Below are 18,820 nucleotides of genomic sequence, written 5' to 3' on the forward strand. Positions count from 1 at the left end.
ACTTGCTGTTGTCACCCTACCACATCGACCATGCGCGCATACCCTTACCTAGCCACGGCTTGGCGCCGATCTCTGCCAGCGTGTGCCACTGCGAGCGACGCGCATTTGTTCGTCGACTCCACCGCCCACCGCAAATACTCTACGAGAGCGTGAAAATGAGAGGCCGGAACGTCGCCAGATGCGCTTCCCGCTCGTTATCTCGCAATCTCACTTGGCCCCGACTCTAGCGAGTGAGACAGTGTGCGTTGCGCAATACCCATGGTACACGCTACAGCTGTGCATGCCCGCGCTCTCCTCTCCTTCTTCCTCTTGCCTCCTTTTGCCCCTTCCTTCTACCCTTGCTGCGCGGCGGACTAGTGTCCGTACATGGAATCCACAATCCCACCGTCAAAAGTAGCGCATAAAGGCTAGCTGTCTCCACTAACGTTTTCATAGAATTGCTTCATTGTCCGCAAAGCTTCGAAGCCCAGCCGGTTTTTTTACAAGGCGGCGCACTAGGCACCACTGGTCTCTACCAGAAGAACGGGTGCGTCTCGCTGTGTTGTTGGTCGATCGTTTCATAAGATTCTGCGCAATGAATCGCGCCTTGTCCCTTTACGGTCGTCGACTGAGATTTCTCTTTGCTCTTGCTGTTTTGAGGACCTGCTCTCTAAACACGCTGCAGGAACCTTTTCGTTACATGAACATTAAAACTACATGACACTTAATGTGTTCTTGCTTAATTAGGAAAGGCAGCCTTCACCATCACGGCAGTCAGTACAGCGCTGCTTCGTCAACTTGCGAATAACTTTCTTCCCGCGTCGGCGTGGTGTCCTTGGCGAAGCGCATTGTTGGTTTGCTTAGGTAGTGATTTTATGAGTCAAGTTCTAAAGTTGCAATCTTAACTATACTTTCCAGAAATGTCTCCTTATTTGGTTTGATCAATTTATTGGGTTCAACGTCCGAAAGTAACACAGGGCAACTCACCACCGCCACCACGTTGTAGTGGAACCTTAAGGATTAAAGCTACTAGCGAAGATCTAGTACGCATACAAAAATATTCAGGAAACTGGATAGAGGGATAGTCGCTATTGTAGCTCAATTGGTATAGCACGGCAATCTTCATGCAAATCTTTTGTCTGGCTCCCACTGGCTGTCAGGGCTTCTGATGTTAACGAAAAAAAAATGGAATACTTTAGTAATACGTTCGTCAGCCTGTATTGCTAGTTGAGATGCAAAGTTCATGAAGGTAATGCGTCACTTCAATAAATAAATAAATAAATAAATAAATAAATAAATAAATAAATAAATAAATAAATAATTCAGTCAACCAATCAATGAAAATTTTGCAAACTTTCATATCAGAGGTATTCATATAGCTTCAAAGCTACCAAGAATGAAGCTTGGTCAAATCGAGGGCAATCCTTTGATTCGCAATGCAGTGCTATTACACAACACCGTTAGAAAATACTGCCATTGGCCGCTCGCTTCCGCTAATATGTCCAGCATCAGGATTGGCTGAAATTTGATCTTACGAACTATTCCAGCGCATTTATAGAGTTTTGTGTGTATACCGGCACATATCTCGTAAGTAAATAGGCAAAGTGCAAGGAACAACGACAGCAAGAACAAAACGAATAATAGTTTCAATTCGTGAAAAATAACCTTGGCACTCGCCCGTGGTTTGTGCTGAGCCCAATCAGGCACGTGGTCTACGACCGTCTAGCGGGCATCGGCGCGCTTGATACGGAAGAAAAAAAAAGAAGAAAGAGGTTGAGACTGTAGCCACAGAAGACTTGGCCCGTATTAACAAAAAGCTCTTACGCTAGAATTGTTCCTGAAAGCTTTAGCCAATGATGATGTTGGACATAGTATTAGCGAAGGCGGCTGGCCAATAATGAAGAGCACTTACGAAAGAAAACCTTTGTGAATTCGGCCCCTGAACGCAGGAAAAGCGAACAGAACGCTGCTGCGCTTCGTGACGTCTACCGGACTATGTGGTCGCCTACTGAACGCCCATGCGTGCACATTTACTGCGTTTTTTGCCCTACTCTTCCTTTCCATTCCGTATTTCCTTTCCCCCAGTGCGGGCAGGCCTAGCGTGCGCAATTCTGGCTAAGCCTTTCCCTCTCTCTTGAGGCGGCTCGCCCTGCAGCCACGGCAGCGATAAAGTCGCGTCCGAACCGCTCGTCCTGACAGCGCTGCACGTGAACGCGTGTGCACTTGTAGGCGTCGGCCGGTCGCGTTATTTTTACCGGCCGAGACAGCGCGCAAGCACGTGGGAGCTAGCCCCGTCGCACGGGGCGAGGTTGCATGGGCCGCCGCTGGGAGCCGCGGCTTCTCCGCGTGCCCCACGGTGGGGGCGCCGGTGCAGGCGACGAACAACGCGCCTGGCTGGCTGGCTGCGTCACCTTGGACTGACTCAAAAGCGCGCGGCCCGGCGAAAATGACGACGCCACGCGGGGAGGGGGGCTCTCGGCGTGCCGAGTGCTTTATGGCGTCTGGGCGAGGCCCCGTTTCCGCGGGACTGGGAAATCGCGGTCCGAACCTGGCTCGTCACGCCGCCGCTTCTCTCGCGCGCCTCCTGCTGAGGCAGCGGTCATGCGATGAGTGAAGCCGCGTGGCTGCGGTTTACGATAGGACCTCTTCACGCCTGACTCATGGATGCCCTACTTCACCGGCCTGATTTTAACCTCTTAACCTGTTGGCGCTCCGGCACGGCCAAGCGGTGACCGGTAACGCTAATAGCGCTGTTACCACAATGATGTTCGTTCTGGAAAACGCTGGAAATAATGAAAGCTAATGTAAAACTCAGTGCCCTTCCACTCAGAATAAGGATGACCAGCGAAGCTGTGAATGTGGGCACCTTAATGGCGAACTGCTCCTCCACCGCGGTTCAGTCCGGTATTGCACAATCTTCGGGATCGGCCCAGGGGAGTGCTTAACGTCTCCTTCACCTCCGCCGCGGCTCGGCCCGGCATTGCACTACCTTCGGGATTGGCTCACGTATGGGGAGTGCTTAAGGCCTGCTTCACCTCCGCCGCGAGTTGGACCGGTATTGCACTATCTTCGGGATCGGCCCAAGTACGAAAAATTGTCGGTCTACGCGTGGACGCAATCCGCCAGATCCTAGCCATACACAGCTAGACAGCTTCGCTGTAACAAAAAAAAAAAAAAAAAATCACCACCCAAGCACTCCGTACAGATGGTTAACCAGCGAATCTGAAACGTACGGCCCCGGTGTTTATCACTGGGTTAATCCCGACGGTTCATTAAACGACAGCTTGGTAGGCTGCCGTATCCTCGGTACGCAGTTGCTGCTAGCATTCGGCTGCACGAGCCTGTTGTGCTCGGGCTGCAGCATCGACACGACGTAGACGAGCTCGTTCCCAGTTCTGCTCGCGGCGTTGCTGACCGAAATCTGCCTGCTCCTCAGGAGTACGTATGACCCGTGGTCGACCCATTTCGGAGCCGTAGAGAAACTACTGCGCGCGCGTTCGGCTGCGACGGATACAACACGTCACGACGATGCTCTGCGATGATGCTCTGCGTTACGCTCGCAGAGCATCGCACGCCTAATGGGAAGACGTGGGATCGTTCACCAACTGCGGCAAGTTGTTTTTTCATCCACTTTCATTGCCATTAATTTATCATTTCTTTAATTCAATTAGCAAGTACAAGTAATTTCCCCAAAGTTGTCCTTGGTGTCTTATGTTGTTGGCTTCTCATGATATGATTAATAAAATTCCGGCTTCTCGGTTAAACCCCTTTCTTCTCGTTCTTACGTAACAAGGGTCTCGAATCCGGCAACATTGATGCCTTCAGGTAGCATGTGCGGGTTTATTGACCAGTTGCCTTCAGCCTGAAAGACCACGTACTCGTGACGCCTGCGGCAGAAAGGATGGTCGACATCCGCCGCCAAGGTTTGTGAGTGGTGGCGCTGGCTAACACTCCCAAGGTTAGTTCCAGTAGTAATGCATAAATGCCCAAGAAAGTGGATATGGAAACGGCGCCGTGGTAGCTCAGTTGGTTAGAGCATCGCACACGTAATGCGAAGGCGTGGGATCAATTCCCCACCTGCGGCAAGTTGTTTCTTCATCCACTTTCATTGCCATTAATTTATCATTTCTTTATTTCAATTAGTAAGTAAAAGTAATTTCCCATATGTTGTCCTTGGTGTCTTTGGTTGTTGGCTTCTCATGAGATGATAGGCGAAGTTATGTATGATCTTTCGACGTCAAAATATTAAATTTATTTTTGTTACAAGCGAGAAAGGCAATGCAACAGTTAACGGGTTACCCGATGCTTTATTTTACAACTCACCTTCATTGCATAGCACCATGGTTGAGGATGGAAACTGGGCCGACACGAAGGGCTTCTACACTGCAGGAATCGCCTGTTTTCCTCAGGCGATGAAAGGTGTAGTGGAATGGAAGGGTGAGGAGGACTGAAAATATTGCGTTTATTACTTTTTTTCGACGTTTCCGTGCTCTCCGTACAGTGCCACGTGACAGAGATGAATTTTTCTGTTTTTTTCTTTAATCTTCATTTTCTAATGTGTATTTAGGGATCGACGTTTCTAAATTGCACTCTCATCTCTTCGTTAGATTTCTTTTTTATCAATCTCTGTGGGATTTAACTTGTCGAGGATTACGTTTTTCTGCTGAGCGCGAGGTCGCGGGATCGAATCCCGGCCATGGCGGCCGCATTTCGATGGGGGGCGAAATGCGAAAACACCCGTGTACTTAGATTTAGGTGCACCTTAAAGAACCCCAAGTGGTCGAAATTTCCGGAGTCCTCCACTACGGCGTGCCTCATAATCAGGAAGTGGTTTTGGCACGTAAAACCCCATAATTTAATTTTTTTAGGATCACGTTTAACTCGTAAACGAAATCGCACCTTCAGGAAATGGGCTACGGTCTTTGCGACATATTACTGATAGATGTAGAAGTGCAACGTTCGCCAATCCAGGCACAGGTCATTCATAAGTCACACATCTGGCTATGTAGGTGATAGTAGATATATTTAACGAGGGTATGAAGGGGAGAGGCACGTCCGTCCTGCTACTTTAGTATTTAACTTATATATGGGCTATGAGTGATGAACATTACTAAAAAATACATTCCGATGAACATGGAAAGAATGAAAACCAAAAGAACGTAGTGGATTACCTGATGTTACACTTAAGCGCGAAGTTGAAAATATGAATAAAAATAAATGTCAAACAGATGCAGACTCAGTACAAAGTAAAGAATAAAGTAAAATAAAAGTGAAAGTTCAAGTTCATGCACACTGCCCGTATGTTGAAGCTTGATTGCACGAAAAAAAAAAAAAGAAAAGAAAAAAATCCGCATTGCACATAAAATGTTCTCTTTGAAATGTCTGGAGAAGGCCACGGTCCAAGAATAGTCCCTAAAGAGAGTGCATGACTCCCCATTGCACTAAACTTGACACACAGTTCACTCGTTTGCTGCTCATAAAGCAGGCAAGTTAGTTGCACATGCGAGTTGCCCTAATCTGCTTTCCCACAAGCACATGATTCAGCGCCCCCTACTTTATGTAAGAAATGGTTGTGGAAGGTCATACCTGTAGCCGAAGTCGGTTAGACCTACTTTCCATGCCTCTCAACAAGTTAACAGAATGTCTGAATTTTAGTTCAGGGTTCACTACGTACAGAATAGATATTTTCGCTACATCGTCGAACCACGTTGTCGAAGACTATTTAATGGAATGTTTCTTCACTATGTGTAGGATATGTCTTAGGCGGGTTATGCAAACTCGGGTAATTTTGAATTTCTGTTGTTGCTTGTGTGTTTCGAATAAAGAGGTGATGCTTGTGGCCAGCTTACTCCTAATTTTTGTCTTGATAGTCTATGCTTCCTAAAGAGAATAAGTGTAAGAGCTCCGGTTATTTTCGTCGACTATTTTTTTGTCACTTCGGCTAAACTAAGTCCTTAAAGAGTACACGCATAATTTCGCTGCTCTCAAAGTCAGTGCCTTCATTGTACCCACGTCCTGTTCTAAAGAGCACTGATTCTTTTGGCAAATTTATGTGTTAACGCACCTAGGTGCCCTCTACCTTAAGGCAAGTTTTAACTGGCATCGACATTATGATAAATATTTTTCGCCAAGAATGGAGTTTATATTACTCACAAAATCGGCTAATTTATCGAAACAAGCAAACAAAACAAACAAAAGCAAAGGTGAGACGTGGTCGTATTCGAGTGCTCTGGCGTTGGGACGGAGAGATTGCATTCAACGACGCGGTGGTGCTGTTGCTGCATTTCTCGTGAGCAAACTTTGAGCTGCTTCCTTTGAAACCGGGACCCCAGCAGTTTCGAGGCAACGGGCAACTGCCTCGTGCACACTCTTATAATGAACGTACTCGTTACGCACGCAGAAGATGCCGGAGCTTGTACATATAAGCACTAGGATCGTATATAACAACATCGTTCCACCGTGCTACTAAGATCGCTTAACAATTCCAGTGGTACAGCTGTTACGTTATTTCTGCTGTAGCACCGACCGTTCTTTTTAATGCACGCATTAAGGGTTTGGTGCGACTGTAGTGTTTGGTTGTTTTTCGGTGTTATTGTGGCCTATGACTTGATAAAGCAGAATAGCTGCATTACTTACGCATGTTTTTTAAAGAAGCTCGACTTGTAGCTGACGTCTCAGAGTGCGCAATGCAATATACACTCCTGCCGGTCTCTTTGTCCTGTTTTCACCCCTTCTCTTCCCCTCCCGCTAATGCTGACTCTGGTCAAACATCAGCCGTCCGCCAGATATTCGCGGCAAGGCCAGAAAGTACTTCCTGTAAACCGACCCCTCACTCATTCTCTGAGAAACACCTCTGTACCATGAAAAGGCGACCGACTGTTGTGAATATCTCTTCACCGCTGGTTTTCGTGGAACTCATTTGGTTAATTGCTTATAATCTTGTGTTGCTCCCTCTTCTACCCTACCTTCTATTTGATGCCAAGTGGTTCAGGCCTTGAGCTGTGTTTATGCCCTTCGTGTTCTCCGACTGGTCGGGCACTGACTGTCTGCTGTGACCAACAATCAGCGACTTACCTAAACCCTTGCTCTGCCTTGGGCGAGGTATTTATGCCAGGGTAAACTCTTAGTAGCCACTTATTTCCGTCTTCTGCTCCTTCAGTTTAGGTATGTAGGAGTGACATGGTTCGAGTCCAGAGCGTTGTTTCAGTGGGTTGCGGAACAATAAAGTGCGACATCTCGCAGCATCTGCTGGGTTCAAGGTACAACGCTCCCGTATGTGCGGCTTGGATGCCGAGTGTGGCTGCATCTGCGCTTCAAAACAATTTCTCAATGTCAGCAGCTACGCGAACAAAATCCGTTTCCTTTGTTCCGCAGCCCATCGCTTCGCCCACGACGGCTTCGGTTTCTCCGCGTTCGTAAAGGGTGACGCAAAGTTCGATGGCGTGTCGCCAAGTGCCCTAGAGGCCGCTGTGCACGGACGAGACGACGTCAGAGTTGACCGAACCACTCAGCTGCGGGCCACATCGACTCGAGGTTCGAGTGCCGGGGCCGCTTATCCGTCACTGCTCGCGTGGGTCGCTCTCGGCATCGCGTCCCTTCGATCGGCAGCCCGGCGGGGCCAGGCTTCGCTGCAGCTCCAGTGGTGATAAGGTAGAAGAGAGAGAGGGAGAGAGCGATAGAAAAAAAAAAAAAAAACGGAGTGAGCTCCCTGCGCGCTCATTTCGTTAATGACGCTTTGCAATGCGCGACCAGCCGGATGCAGGTGTGGAGAAGGGTTGAGGCGAGAGAGGGACTGTGCGCCTACTTTCGGGCATAGCGACAGAACGGCGCGAATCGTTTTGTGCGTTTAGCTTCGCTGTGTTCCTCAACATCGCAGCAGGGGCGCGAACGCCAGACTGCGATATTTTGCGGCTGCCGCCGGTGTCCCTCGGTAGAGGCTGGATTAATAAAAGAGCTCATTTAGGGACAATGGACGCCGAGTGAGGGAGAAGAGCAGGGACGAGGAACCGCGGTTATGAAAGCGCTGGATAGAGTCAAGCTGCGCAAGGAGGCATTTATTACCGCGCCGTAGAGGATTCAGGCTAGCAATGACTGAACAGTCGCATGCAGCCGGCGAGGGATATGAACCACCTGGACCCTTATGCCACTGATAGTACCAGCGAGTTGCGTCATGTAATAAGTTGGTAGAGCAGCACGACGCAAATGGACACGTAGAGATGGGAGATAGGAAATGCGGCAGTCATTTTGCATATGTCCGATGCATTCAAAATCTCGTATCGACGAGGTTTTTACATTGGTTCAGCGGAGTCCTTATTGAGTCGTTTTCAAGGAGTGTAATTTTTACATTCTTAACGTTCAAAGCACTGTGCCTCGAAACATATTCGACAACAAACGCGATTATTTGCGTTATATTCAATAATACTGCACGAGAAAGCTTCGATCAGCTGTGTGAGAACATCTGCAAAAGTTGGCCTCTCCCCTCGAGGGTGTGCTCCATTCAAGAAGGCTATAATTAAGGCTGAAAGGCGGGCTAGTTGGTTACTGAATTAGAGTGCCTATTTACCAGCGCCGTGAAACAAGACAGAGAAGACGAAATGGACATGAAGAACGCTGGATTGCAAGTACGGTTTGAGAAAGTACTTCACAGGTATACGTATAGAAAGCCGCAAAGAAGAAACATAAGAATAAATTTATGTGTGGGCCTTACGAACATTAGCGTCGAGCTTTATGAGCGCCGTTTCTTCTCTAGTTTCACTCCTAAATAAAATTAATTAAATTATGGCGTTTTGCGTGCCAAAACCACTTTCTAATTATGAGGCACGCCGTAGTGGAGGACTCCGGAAATTTCGACCACCTGGGGTTCTTTAACGTGCACCTAAATCTAAGTACACGGGTGTTTTCACATTTCGCCTCCATCGAAATGCGGCCGCCGTGGCCGGGATTCGATCCCGCGACCTCGTGCTCAGCAGCCCAACACCATAGCCACTGAGCAACCATGGTGAGTACTCCTAAATAAAGCCATCTAGTTAACGTATCAAATAAGAAGAAATTGGCAACTGGATGCCGCATATCTTGTTTAGCACTTTTCCTGAAAGCGAAAGATTTTCTTCAGTGGTAAAACGGCCCACTTCCGGGATTTGTTTCCGAAATAACTGTCCTCTACAGGCGACTACGGTTAGTGCCGTGTGGTCAAAGTAATCAAACATTGCCTTCGTTAATTAGCGATTTTAAGTAATAAGCGTCCTAGTTCTACGTCTTCCACACACTTCCTGTCGAAACGTGTAAAAGAAATTTATCTCATCGCTAGCACACAATTCAATTATAGAGGAACGTTCGAAGAAAAAACAGCGTTTAAAGTCTTTTTCAGCCGCGCCGACTTCTGAGCTATATCTGCGATGCCCACAAGTACAGGTTTGTCGACCCGTCCCTTCCTTGGATTCCCTTTCTTTATCTCTAAATATCGCACCTAGGAGGCAAGACACCCAGTGTGGATGTGAGCCCTTTTTACCAATCGGAGACAAAAAGTGAATAGGTGTAGAAACGCCGGGAGAATAACCACATATAATTTTGGTTGGCTGCCCTGCACGGGGGTTAGGGGGTTATGGGCTGCAAGAGAAAAGAGCGAAGCAGGAAGAACACGCGTACACAACCACAACCCAGGGGTAACAAACAGTGTTGTTACTGGCTATCGCACGGACGCGTAGAACTGAAGCAGTGCATTTACATAGTTCGGCGCGGACGACGTTTGGGATCATTAGGTGACTCGGAACATATATACTGGCCTGAGAGTGGACATTTGTCCAGTCTGTGTGCCACGTCACGGCACTTGCCCTACCGCGCTAAAGAGTGGACAGACGCAGAGTCGTTGTGCGAAGTTCTCATGACAACCGCGCAACCGATCAGACCCTGTGTAAGAGACATAGATGTTTGAATTTGCATATTCCTGCGCATTTAATGCAATCAAAATAACAACTAACTTGTCTGATGAACCCTTAGCAGCTAAGATGATAAAAATGACGTACAGCGCGAAGGACATGAACTGCGAGAGACGACATACACTGCGCTGACTTCCAACAATATTTTATTGCGTTGCCACATCATGTGTATATATATATACAAGAGGGGGCATGCGCAGAAAACGAAAGGCAGTGACAAGGGGTGTTCTGACAGCAAGTTATTGTACTAAGAACATGGTCACCTGAAAAAAACGCACATTACTATTTCTATCTGTTGAGATACATGACATGACTACGGGCCAGCGCGATAGAGGGGACACTAACGCACGCACTACCCAGTTTTCCGATGAAATCAGCTTCTATAATTTTCCGCGTGAGCTGTGAGCTTTTGCCGGGACTGCGGCTTCGTGCCCCTCTTTGAAGATACGGAAGTTTTAGTGAGACACAGCTCACAGCTCACGAGGGAAATTATAGAAGCTGATTTCATCGGAAAACTGGGTAGTGCGTGCGTTAGTGTCCCCTCTATCGCTCTGGCCCCTAGTGAAGTCATGTATCTCAACATATAGAAATAGTAATGTGCGTTCTTTTTTTTTTTTTCATGTGACCATGTTCTTAGTACAATGACTGGTTGTTAGAACACCCTTGTCACTAGCCTTTCGTTTTCTGCGCATGCCCCCTCGTGTATATATATACACATGATGTGGCAACGCAATAAGATATTGTTGGAAGTCAGCGCAGTGCATGTCATCTCTCGCAGTCCTTGTCCTTCGCACTGTACGTCGTTTTTCTCGTGAATTACCTACTAGACCAACCAACCACCCTAGCTAAGATGGTCACTTTCTTTGCGGTTGCTTTTTTCAAGCTTTAGAAATTCTGCGCACAGGTTAGGTGACGCATTTTACCAGGAATTGTACACAAAAATTGTGCGCACAGATTAGCTTACGCAGCTTTGTTCTGGTACAAAGATAGAACGACAGCTATGCTTAAGGCTCTTCCTGAACTAAATTTTGCTTACCACCAAATCATCCCGTATACTATGATCGACGTCCAACAAAGGAGGCGTTTCTATCTGATTATAGATATAACTCGCTCATTTCAGCAGGATTTATCTGAATAAATGCTGAGGCTGTCGCACAACGCTTGATTACGCAACAGCACAGCAATTTTGCTGAAGACTGCGCATCAGAAAGCAAAATTACGGCTTCCATTGGATCGCAACATCCGTGTTTTTCTTCAAAAGTAATTGCTTTTGTCGTGCCTGACATGTTTTTCCACTCTCGTTGTGCAAGTACTGCAACCGTAATATAAAAACTAAGCTAAAGTGAAGCTATCACGTGACGGAACTCTAATGAACGCCAGGTTCGTTATTTACATGGATTGACGCATGAAATTTCATATTTGTAGAAGGTGACTTATGTAAAGAAGTCACGATTGCAAAAATAAAAAAAAAAGAAAGTGTGAGAGCAGGGAATCTAAACACATCATTGCATAATGCATCTGCTGGCTGAAAACCTGCCACGTCATTACCGTGAAGTAGAGGTTTCGTAACAAAGGCAATTCCCATCCTCAGACAGACGCAAATGACACTGGGAAGTGATCATCTGCCCATTTATTATGAAAGACACGGGCTTGCTTGCCTCCAGCTGCATATCAAAACCTTGGGGCCAAGCAGGCTCCCATGTAACGCCCAACTGAAAGGCGCGCAACAGGACAATGGTGAGTGCGCCAGCTTCTGAGAGGTGCTGATTGGCTGTGAAAAAACAACTGGCGAGCATTAAAAACAGCCTCGCAGCGTGTAACATAAAACAATATAAAATGGAAAGCCCCTGCCGGTGATGGTTCCGCTGTGTGTTCAACAACGACGCGAAATTGGCACATAAGAACGCCAATATGTTTTCAGTTAGACTACACTGTGGGTCCATTTCTTTTTGTTATGTATCTTACTTTGGTTCGGCTTGTGCTGTGTTGTTTTGAATTTCGCTTTTTCGACCACTCAAAATCATGCGTTGTCATGCAAGATAAAGCTCGATGAAAAAAAAAGGAATAATGCGAGGACGAGATTTTGTGCCTTCGAGAATCGCCGCTCGCGTACGTAAGATCGAGCCACAACCCGCCGTGGTTGCTCAGTGGCTATGGTGTTAGGCTGCTGAGCACGAGGTCGCGGGATCGAATTTTATTTATTTATTTTTTATTTAGCAATACTGTAAGCCATTTACAGGCTCATACAGGAGTGGGTCACAATCAAAACAACGAAACATTGTTGGTCAAAACAGAAGAAAGCAATGAAACACGCCAATTATTACAATTCAAAGATATAACACGCAAACAAAACGCAAACAAAACGACAGACCAAAGCAATTAGTACTAGGCATATAATACAGGGAAGTGGTAAGAGCTACGAACAATACAGATGTGGTGGGAAACCGCCGAAACACAGTTGCGCAGCGCAACGTTGTAGCAAAGCAGTACATAATCGGAAACAGACCTAATCATAAAAAAGTGCACGTATCTTGGTTGCAAATACTTCGATGGAGTCAACATGTGCAATTGGTTCCGGCAGGCGGTTCCAGGCTTCAATTGCAGATGGAAAAAATGAATATTTAAATGTGTTGCAACGCGCAGAAAACTGTCTGATGCACTTACGGTGATTTGTTCTTTCCGAATGTTGGAAGGGTGGCCTAATGTACTTTGTTTTATCAATAATTATGTGCCCGTGATAAAGAAGGAAAAGAAACTTCAAGGCAGCGATACGCCGTCCTGATATTAGAGTGGGGATATGTGCTTGTTCACGTAAAGCAGTGACGCTGTCGTACGGAGAGTATCTGGAATAAATAAAACGGAGTGCCATGCGCTGTATTCTATCAAGTTTATCAATCCCGGCCACGGCAGCCGCATTTCGATGGGGGCGAAATGCAAAAACACCCGTGTGCTTAGATTTAGGTGCACGTTAAAGAACTTCAGGTGGTCGAAATTTGCGGAGCCCTCCACTACGGCGTGCCTCATAATCAGAAAGTGGTTTTGGCACGTACAACCCCATAATTTTACAAGATCGAGCCACACTTGCCTTGAGTTGTCGAGCAACCAGCTCCGCACGTGTTGCACGACGTCTGGCGGTAACTATTGGGCTGTATAGTCAGTGATGCATGGGCCAAGAATACAGTGGCAAGTGATCCTCAGAGGGAACGTCTACACGAGCAAGCGCAAATCACCTCGTCCTTAACTCAGTATCTTCCTTATGCTTTGCATCCATGTCCCCGGCTTTTGTCCTGCTCAGGCGCTTTCCTTTAGTGAAACTTCTCTCCCTGATGTGATTCTTTTTTCAAGTTTGAGTAGTGCCCTATGCGAAGGAATTGACCTGGCCATTCAGCATTTCGTGGTGCATCTCGGTCGTAGGTATTCACCCGCACACTGACAAGAAGAGGTGTTGGCGGGGAAGTAACTTGTACTATTTTGGTATCTACATCGGTGAACACGGGAGCGTGTGGCTTTCAGTACCCTCAAAATACTGTCTGCACTTGCGCAGTATTGTTTATTTTTTTATTTACAATATACTGCAGTCTAAAATAGGGCTATAGCAGGAGTGGGAACAGTATACATTACTATACATTACGCATTAAAAACACGCATAAACATAAAAAGATGAATGATCACAAAGAAGCGCTTTACATGTTAGCGATGTGCTTACCAGTTGTAGCTATGAAATCTTTTAGTGATAGTGAACGAGTGTTACCGGATAGAGAATTCCAAAGCTCTATTGTACGTGGAAAAAAAGCTGTACTTGAAAGTGTTAGTATGGGCATAAATAGGTGTTATGTTCAAGGCGTGGGAGCTACGGGTACAACTTGCGTTAGTAAATGTGATATAGTTACAATCAGAAAGACCAGAGGTGGAGTTATTAATTGCATATAAATGTTTTAAGGCTTCAATGTGATAACTTGAAAGTAATGGCTCCATGTTCAAAGATTGTTGAGCCTTTGTTGGTGAGAAAGTGCGGCTGTAATTTTGGCAAATGAAACGGATAGATTTTCGTTGAACGTTATTGAGCGAGCTTATTTCGCATTGTTTGCAGGGGAACCAAACGACAGATGCATAATCTAGAACATGGCGAATTATCGTTTTATACAATAGCAGTTTGGTATCGCGGAGAGTCTTAGCTAAAGTGCGGCGCAAATAACCTAATTTTTTTAGTGCTTTCCCGTTTACATATTCAATATGTTTAGACCACGAAAGATGTTCGGTTAGAATGAAACCTAAGTATTTATATTGAGATACTCTTTGAAGTTGGATGCCATCTAGAGAATAATCGAACGAGAGCGGGTGCTGTCTCTTGGAAAATGACATCACGTAAAACTCTTGCTTGGGCTAGTTGGTTCATGCTTGAAGTAGTAAAGGCAAGGCGCAGAAGACCAGGACTCGAGGAGAAGAACACAAACGACAGGACCGGCGCCTGTCGGCGACAGGACATGACCGGATAGGACCGACACCTGTCGGGACAGGACCAGCGACAGGACATCACGGCTGTCTTACTACAGTTGATGTTCATTTGCCACGTTTTGTACCAAGCACAGAAAGACATAAGGGATTGGGCAAGACGGTGGTGGTCATCAATGGAGCTAATGGATTCATATAATACGCAGTCATCTGCATAAAGTGTGATTTTAGTTGAGGTGCTACGAAGTAAATCATTGATGTATATTAGAAATAATAAAGGACCTAATATGGATCCCTGAGGAACGTCTGACGTAACGTCGACAGGAGTTGAGTCCACTGAGTTAAAGAAAACAAATTGTGAGCGACAGCGAAGAAAACTCGCTATCCAAGAAACAAGACAGGGATTATTGAATATGGCGTTTAATTTTACCAGTAGTTTAGAATGAATGACAGAGTCAAAAGATATATAGAGAAGTCAATAAAGATGGCATCCACTTGATTACCTATGCCTAGGTTAGGAGCGATATCATGAACAAAATCGACTAATTGCGTTACAGCGCTATAAAGACCACGGAAAACATGCTGGGCAGATGTTAGAACATCATTAGAGTTAAGGAATTCGATTATATGTTTGTGAATGATGTGCTCTAACTTCTTGTATGACTGGAGTGTAAGAGATATCGGCCTGTAGTTAGAGAGAAGTTGTTTATCACCTGATTTATACAAAGGCAGGACTTCGGCTGTTTTCCACTTGGTACTTCACTAGAGTCTAAGGATTTCTGGAAGATTACAGTAAGGTACTGAGCAGTCCATAGGGTGTATCTTACAAGGAAAGAATTTGGGATACCATCTGAACCGGTACACCCTTTAGTGTCGAGATTCAAGATTAGGTTTAGGACACCATCAGAACTTATTACGATATCGCCTAAATAATTAGTTTGTGCATCGTAACTAAACTTTACAACTACATGGTTATCGAGGGTGAAAACAGATTGGAAGTACGAGTTAAAAGCATTCGAAACTACCGTGGGGTCTTTAGTAATAGCGTCGTTAATATTGAAAGCGGTACTGCACGTTTCACTAGGTAAAATTGATGTCCAGAACCTGCGAGGATATTATTTCAGTAGCGGAGGGAGCTGCACTGAAAAATATAAATCTGTAGCATATTTAGTACGAGTACGAAGTTCCTCCTTGGCTTTTTCAAAAGGAACGCGAAGAGCAAGATTAGAATGCCTTGATTTACCTAGTCGACCAACACGGCGTGACTGGTGTAGGATATCCCGGTTAAGGCAAGGAAGTTTATTATTTATCTTTTTTTTTTTAATGGAACGTAGTTATTGATGCAAGATTAAGATTTGTTGCAAGTAATTTTTTTGCAAGTATTAGATTATATTAAGATTTATTGCAAGTATTAATTCGGTGAGGCCAGAGGCGGCTTGCACGAACATTTAATAACGAAAATAATAATAAATTTAAGAACGCGTTCGCAAGTGATCTTTAGAGAACTTCTAGTCCGCACTAGAACGCGATCTTAAATTCATCCTTATTTTCATTATTAAATGTTCGTGCAAGCTGCCCCAGGTCCCTAGTGCGCCCCCAACTGCCAGCGTAAGTGTCCCAGTATAACCTTAGCTTTGTCCAAATAGTCCCACGCGAACTTAGCTGTTCCCAGCTAGAGGGGTACCCAGTGATGTGTCGCTTAGGTCGAGAAGACCGCTACCTTGAACCAGATAACTTTTGACTGGTCGAGCTGAAACAGTTTTGGTTTCAACTGCCAGAAGTAAAGAAAAAGAAAAGTTCACTTGCAGAGAAAGGCGGGAACTTCAAGAACGTCCCGGAGGACGACAAGCGCTCTTTAATGCAGTACTGTTGTGGCCGCCACGTGTGCACGAATATTATATTCACCGCAACATAATCTAAAATCTGGGAAGCTGTGTCTATACCACTAGTGTTGCACGGCAACATTGATTTCGATTACTCGGGTGCTCAACGCGCGTTGACATCTGTTCGCCTTCATCGGAACGCCGTCGACGTGACCAGCGAGTGCAACAGGCGACCTCGCGCTGGGCAGCCTTTATAGCCGCTGAGCGACCGCCGAGTCCGTCCACGACGGCAGACAGCCTTGAACGTCAGCCGCGTACAACGCAACAAATTCGTGCCGCTAACTTCGTAACCTTTAGAGGATACGAGAGTGGTGGCCGCGCAAGGCACTCGCGGTAGCGTACGCAACTAAATAATTATATTTAAAAAAATTAAAACGCATCGGCACACGCTCGGTACCCTGCGGGCCGGACTCGGGAGCAGGGTGTGCCCCAGCAGTGGTGAAATCTGGCACGTAGCGAATGCGCTCGGCCCGTCTCTAGGATCCACGGCGGCCACTTCCGATTACCGCCCTCAGCGGCGCCACTGCCTCGTAAAACATCGGACGAGCCCCCCGAGTCCGTGCGGCCGAGTGTCCGGCGCGTGACGTTCGGCGGGGTGGGCGTGCGCGGCACGCACGAGCGGAGCCCGAGCCTCACGAGACGCCCGTGCGTGCTCGCCGCTCGTGACGAGGCGCGCCGCGGCGTATAAATATTGATGCAGGCTGGAAAGGCCCCGCGATTATGGCCGCGCCGGCCATACACTCCATCCACGGCGCGCGGCCGCGCATGCGCCCGTATCTCTGCCGCTAGAAGGACGCGCCACCTCCCGCGACGGTGTACGCGCGAGTGAACTGCGGCCTTTCCGTTATGTCCTTTTCTTTTTTGCCGCTCACAAGGGAGCCACCTGTTGTTCCCACTTGCCGGAAAGACCGCTCTGCTCGCGCGCGCGCCCTGACAGACGAACGGTAGCACGATTTGTTCGTGCTCCAGCGTCTTCGCGTTAACCGTTATTGAAACAAACTGCTGTTTTCTATCCTGCGCGCAGATGGAATGGAGAGGCACGTTTAGTGGCCCTATAGAAAAATAGCGCCGTTGCATCCGTGTGAGTATACGTCTTCGTGACAAAGATTTCTCTTTCTCTCTAACCGCACGCCTCGCTCGCGACAATGTGAGCCGCATTTCCTGTTATTCTAAAACGATACAGCGCGGCGATGGGATCTTAGGCAAAATCTCTCAGACGACCTAACCGTGCGCATCGACTCTTTGCATTTCGGTTTAATACTATAAATACGTTTAAACTGCATCATTCGTGTATATACAAGGTACCACATAAATGTAATATAGATATCAATACAACAAGATACAGCTTAAGAAAATTGCTGCCGTTCGGCCGCGCATGCGCCCGTATTTTATCATCTGATATGGCCCACAAAGGAGTACTTTTATCATTTACGAAGCAGAAAAACTTGCCGCTTGAGCTCACTCAATCACGAATTGATGGACGGTTTGGTAACGGAAGAAACGCTAAACGTTGACGCCTAAACTCTTCTTTAATAGCGCCCTGAACGGATCGATTACACGTTGCACTGGGCGAAACCCACCAATCCGTTGATCTAACGGCGCACCGGCAAAACTGACGCGCCCCAAGTAGGCCTAAATCAAGTTTGATTCTTATAAAAATGAACACCTTTCAGCATTAGCCTGTGGACATGCGAAAAAGATGAAAGCAGGTACACAATAATGCTAAATACTCGTGTCCGTAGATTGACCTGTGCTTTTGAGAACAACAGCTCGAAATTAAACAAGACTACCCCACTAGGGCCTTCGCGGTATAGCCCGCTGGTTACTTTCGAACTCGATCGACTAAACATCTAATATAAGGGGTTCTCAGTGCTTTTCCTCATCAGTGTTGATAATTTCTCTCTCTCTCTTTCTTTTATTGCTGCGATAGAATAGCGTGAATGACATCTTGCTCGTTGTGTCTGGGATACTTAGGTAGAGAGAGAGAGAATAACGAAGAGGGAAAGGAAGGTAGCTTAATCAAGGACGTGCCTGGTTCCTTACCCTACACTTGGAGTATGCGAAAATGGAGGGGAGTCTGCATTACAACAATCTCTTCGGTGTGCGTGCATGTGTGTATGTGCGCGTGTGCATGCGTGCTTGCGTGCGTGCTTACTGCGGCGCGCATAAATACTGAAGATATTGAAGCGGAATGTACACCCTTTGCTTTGAAGCCTTTTTACTCCAAGATGCCGAATACGTCTGTAATAGTTCCGTCACAGGAGTCCGCCACATACAGAGACGAACTAGCCGTGAGTTACTCCAACGTGACCGCATTACAGGACCTGAATTCACGAAAGGTTCTCACACTAGAATTCTTCGTATACGAGCAATGCGATCCAATCATGATGCTGAACATGTTATTAGCGAAGGCGGCCGGCCAATAGTAATGAGAAATTACGAACGAAAAGCTTAGTGAATTCGACCCCAGACGAGTTGAAGGGACGCATCACTTCAGATGAGTTCACGGGCGTATCACTTTCTTCTATAGTGTTCATTTTCCTTTTTTTCTTCTTTACAGTCACACGTGTC

At 46.6% G+C, this 18,820-nt stretch overlaps 1 protein-coding gene and 1 non-coding gene across 3 annotated transcripts in view; both read left to right on the forward strand.

The window, feature by feature from the left end:
* The window catches only part of jp (junctophilin), a 109,536-nt gene that overhangs the window by 12,130 nt on the left and 78,586 nt on the right, over window positions 1–18,820 (forward strand). The window lies entirely within an intron of this gene.
* On the forward strand, window positions 3,991–4,064 carry TRNAT-CGU (transfer RNA threonine (anticodon CGU)). Its single transcript has one exon. It is a non-coding gene; the product is annotated as a tRNA-Thr (tRNA).

Source organism: Dermacentor andersoni, chromosome 1, assembly GCF_023375885.2.
Source record: "Dermacentor andersoni chromosome 1, qqDerAnde1_hic_scaffold, whole genome shotgun sequence".
Lineage (NCBI taxonomy): Eukaryota > Metazoa > Arthropoda > Arachnida > Ixodida > Ixodidae > Dermacentor > Dermacentor andersoni.